Here is a 5220-nt window from a genome sequence, read left to right as displayed (position 1 = left end):
TGGGTCCTGAGTGTTGGGAAAGTCAAGGGAAAGCCGACACTCGTCCAGACTGTCAAAGATGAAGACGACCTGGAACTCTTCAAAGCTGCAGATTCCTCTGGTTTCAGTAAAGAAGTGATGAACCAGCTCCACCAGGCTGAACTTTTTCCCTCTCAGCACATTCAGCTCTCTGAAAGTGAAGGGAAATGTGAAGTGGATGTCCTGGTTGATTTTGCCTTCAGCCCAGTCCAGGGTGAACTTCTGTGTTAAGACTGTTTTCCCAATGCCAGCCACTCTCTTTGTCACCACTCTTCTGATTGGTCCATCTCTTTCAGGGACAGGGTGGAATACTTCTTTACATGTGATTGTCTTTTCCAGTCTTGCTGGTCTCCTGGATGTTGTTTCAATATGTCTGACTTTGTGTTCATCATTGACCTCTCCAGTACCCCCATCTATGATGTAGAGCTCTGTGTAGATCTGATTCAGAAATGTTGGGTTGCCTGCTTTAGCAATCCCCTCAAACAGATGTTGGAACTTCTTCTTTAGAATAGATTTGAGTTTATACTGGCAAATGGCAGCACTAGTTCCTGTTGGAGCAAACAACAAATGAGACTAAGTGCAGTAGGGCAGAATTGCAGCTGTATCAAGTATCAATGAGACAACATGATCCAGAAAGGCTGCTTTGAGTAATACATCCATGGGTTTGAAAGCCAAATATTGCACAATAATTTATGATATGGCTGAGTAATAAATTGCAACATGACTAAAACTGACATTATGACTACCTAGCCAAATTTGAGTCATATTAATAATAACAATCACCTTTATTTGGCCAAGCATGTTACACACACACACACACACACGGAATTTGTTTCCAGTACAGAACATGACAGGGCAAAAACATAAGTATTTCATGCATCTGTCTACAATGGGGGAAAGGTTGAATCTGGTGAAATACAATAATAAATGTTAAATACAACTACTTTTCTTCTAAATGAAATGCTACCATTACAGAATGCATGGTTTTATACTGTAATGGCAGTGAGATTAAAAATTGTGGTTTCAGTGGAAGTCAATGGGGCATTTTTGGCCACGAAGGTGTCAGGAGGGAGTATCTGGCACTACATAAAAAATACTAATGCAAATCAATTTAGTTGGTAATCTTTGGCATATCCAAGACTCTAATAACCACCAAAATCCCATCCTTCCACTATTTATTATATGGAAAATAATTCATTTTATGTGGGTTTATGAAATACATATTTCATAATTCAAATTAAAGACTGGCATTTAAAGTGTTAAAAAAAATCCTGAGAATGACTGAATGTTTGGTAGTTTTGAACAAGTCTGAAGTTGTTTAAGAGATTCATAACAAAAAAGCAGAAAAAATATTGATGTATGATGATGATTTAATAACAATTTTTATACGTGTACATTTGTGGTCTGCTGCGAGGATTCATTTCATAAGTCAAGTTAGCATTGTTCCACCAGCAGTTGTAAGCAGTCTAATTAACCCTTCCACCCTCCTCGGGCAATAGCTATATACTGTAGCATGGATGTACTGTATGTGACTGGCCAATACAGTGCCTTGCTGAAATGTTACTGCACACAATGTTATGGCAAATGCTGAGCCAGGTTCAGCGAGGTGGAATAGTTCCGCATTTCGCGCATGCGCGATTCATTAGTCTGACCGCGAGGCGGTGTGGGTCTCCTCTCTGCTCTGACTGCAGCTGGAACTGCTGCGCGAGTCTACTATGAGAGTTTTTGGACGGGGGAAGGGCTCACGGCAGCACCCGCTGCTCGTTGAGGACAGTAAATGCAGAGCGATACGTGCTTTCACGTCAGTCTCCAAAACACCAGAAAAAGTCGCTAGATTTGTCGCTAGTCGCTTTTGACAAAAATGTCGCTAAGATTTGGAAAATCGCCACATTTAGCGAGAAAGTCGCCAAGTTGGCAACACTGCTTGCCTCTCTCATCTCTGCACTATTTACTGCCTGCAATGCACAGACTTGATTGGCTGATTTGTATCACGTGGGATGGCTCAACTCGCATGCAATTGGTCTGTGCGTTTTCACAGCAACTAAACCCCTACCGTAAAGGCTATAAAAAGCTGCGCCGGTTAAAATAGAAGCGCCCCATCAGGTTTTAAATAACCTTATGTTTTGGCTGTAGATCCGGGTCTGTTAGGGACAGCTTCTGGGCCCGGACCCGGACCGCCTGTTAGTGACCTATGTACTAGAACATACGTTCATGTCACTTTTTGAGCTTTAGGTCACTTCTAAGATGAAAATTCACTGTTGTAACATTGTAGATAAGTCAGGAAACAAGGAAGCATGCCATGGGCCCTTTAATTACATTGACTATAGTTGTGCTCTCACATTACTGAATACAAGTCAGAGAATCTCTCACTGATCACCAGTCACTGGTTGGTTCCAGGTGGTGGTTGTTGCGTTTCGTTGCAAATCATAATTCCAAGTCTGTCTAGGTAGGGACTCGTGCATTTCTTGTGGAAAAGTATAATCTTACTGAACAGTTGAGTCATCCCTCGTTGCCTCCCGCTGTTAGTAGATCTATATATTTCTTCCATCCCTTCCTCCCCTGGGTTTTTGTTTTTTTCTAAAAAATGTTAACAGTGATCCTTAACCCACGTCTAAAGTTGCCACATATGTCACTAGAGGAGCTGCCCACAGTCTATGATTTGACATGTGAGATGTCATATGATTTTGACTGCATGACATCATAGCTGCTAACCCGACCATAGTATCACTGACTTTCATTTGCTTGAGGAAGACGCACTGGAGCTTAGGTGTCCCCCATAAGACAATGTCAGTGTCCCACATTAGGGCTATTCACCCTACATGGTATCACGACAATAATAATGCGAGTGCCTAAAATGTTGATTGGTACAAACATGATCAAAATTAAAATTGTATTTAGCCTCCATTACAGTGGTACCTCCATGAAAGGTTGCACTGATAAGGCTCAAACTAACTCAGCTGTTGCAACAATAGAGACTTTATAGCTGGAGCAGTAGGCTCTCCTTCTGAACAGATGCTTGTAGCACCACCCACACTCACTGTGGCTGGTCCCCACTTGAAAAGTTGAGTTATTGGACTAACTACACTAACGTTCCAGAGAAGTGCTGTTTTAAAAAGTAGATGTTGGATACAGCCTACCTTAGTCGTTATCAACTGGCCACCATTCACTTAAATGAAACTGAAAGTAGGCTTCTGAGCACACCGAGGCTATGATGACTCACTTCCAGCTCACTTTACCCAGAGCTCCAAACCAAACATTGCTGTACTCGAGTATTAGGCTTCCCGCTCCACATTCACTGCGTCTCAGTTGCTGTAGTTTATCGGTAACCTGGTTTAACCAAAGTGTGATTCTGAATATGCATATGTAAGCAAAAAATTGAAATTCAAGTTGTGAAATGAAATTTGCCTGGTGACACAATGTCTCTCCATCTTGATATAATTCAGTAGGCTACAGTTTTATTTGTATAGTGCCAACAACAAAAATCATCTCAAGACACTTTATATAGCTGTGGAGTCCCCTCCAGTAAACATGCCCAGGAAGATTCAACATTCAACATTTCATTTCAGTTTTTCCTCCCCACTGTCGCCAAGTGCTTGCTCAAGGGGGATTTGTTGAGTTTTCCCTCTGTACAGTAATAATAGTGATAACAGTAAGGTCTAGACCTTACTCTGTAAAGTGTCCTGAGATGACTTTTGTTGTGATTTGGCGCTATACAAATAAAATTTGATTTTTTTCCAACTGTTTCTTACTGCATGTCTAAACATATTTGTGCACAGTCCCCCTGTGCCCCATCTTCAAACATTGACAGAACTATAGCTAACATAAGTTAAGGAAATCAGTAACTGTAAAATTTCATTTACTTGTCTTCCATGTTGCACTTTGTAAAGATTTAATAATTTCTTTGAATTCAGTTGCTAGTATGTTGGGTGGCTGTGGTTCACGAGGTAGGGCAGTCGTCTCCTGACCAGTAAGTTGGTGGTTCGACTCCCGGTCTCCCCGCATGCCTAAGTGTCCCTGAGCAAGACACTGAACCCTGAATTGCTCCTGGTGGCAACCATGCATTTTACCCCAGGATTAGAGTATTGCAACTCAGCTGACTCACTCACATAGTCCATCATACTTTCACCTAGCTTATCACTGCAGTGATGTATTGTACAGTCTGATTGCTGTGGGGAGGAATAACCTGGGGTAACACTCTTTACACTGGGGATGTAACAGTCTTGCACTAAAGGAACTGTTCAGAGCCTCTACTGTGTGGTGCAAGGGATGGGAGGGGTCGTGCATGATGGATGTTAGTTTTACCAACATCCTTCTGTCCACCACCTCCTCCCACTGAGAGAGAAAGAACAGGACACAAGATGAATCCCAAGGTCTCTGTTTATTATTGATCACAAACACATTACCTTCCATGTTCTGTGACAATTCTTTTATGAATGATAGATATCATTTCACAAATCTTGGTAGCATCTGGAAGTGATTCCACACAACTTTCAATATTTTAGGCTAAACACATCAGTTCACTTTAACCGGGTTACAATACTTCACACAGAATGAGCACAAGAAAGTCAAATCACAGCAAAGAGGATGTTATTCATGTCATTCATTCAGTCTTTAATAATTTTACTTCACACTCTCATTGTCTCTTCCAAAACATTTTATCTGCTTGTGTTTCAGACCCCTTTTTAGCAAACATTCAAGAAACACAGCAATTAACAATGCAATGCAAACCAATGATTGGACCTTTAACAGCCTACTGTGTTTACTGCTGAAATGTGTTCTTATTGCACAGAAATATGCCATAGCATGATTATTCAGTCTTCTGTTATTATTTGTCTCTTTCACCATCTGTTCATCTGTTAAACTGTCCTTTGGTTGTAGTATACATTAGTTTAATAGCTGTGTGTAGAGTCGCTCTTTATACTGGAGGAAGACCACAGCTGGCCTTACAGTCTTATTCATTATGTTTTTCAACTGCCAAACTGTCCCAAGCTGTACATATACTTAAGGTTCCTCCACAGGTTCAGAGTAGTTTATTTCCACTTTGGAGTGTGCTTCAGTTTGTCTGATCAGAGCCCACTAACTCACTGAGAGAGCCTGGCTCTTAACCCTCCATGAATTTCGAACACTTGTCTGAAACTGGTAGTGACACAGGAACTGGGAAAAAATACCATAGCCCATCTGCACTGTGTGTGTGGAGAAGTT

General features: G+C 41.3%; 1 pseudogene; it reads right to left on the bottom strand.

Moving 5' to 3' along the window:
* The window catches only part of LOC109966685 (NACHT, LRR and PYD domains-containing protein 12-like), a 10238-nt pseudogene extending 5810 nt beyond the window's left edge, over nt 1–4428 (bottom strand).
* Nucleotides 4429–5220: the final 792 nt, after the last annotated feature.

Source organism: Monopterus albus, unplaced genomic scaffold (genome assembly GCF_001952655.1).
Source record: "Monopterus albus unplaced genomic scaffold, M_albus_1.0 scaffold117.1, whole genome shotgun sequence".
Lineage (NCBI taxonomy): Eukaryota > Metazoa > Chordata > Actinopteri > Synbranchiformes > Synbranchidae > Monopterus > Monopterus albus.
The sequence above is the reverse complement of the archived record's forward strand: the minus strand, read 5'-3'. Positions and strand labels throughout refer to the sequence as shown.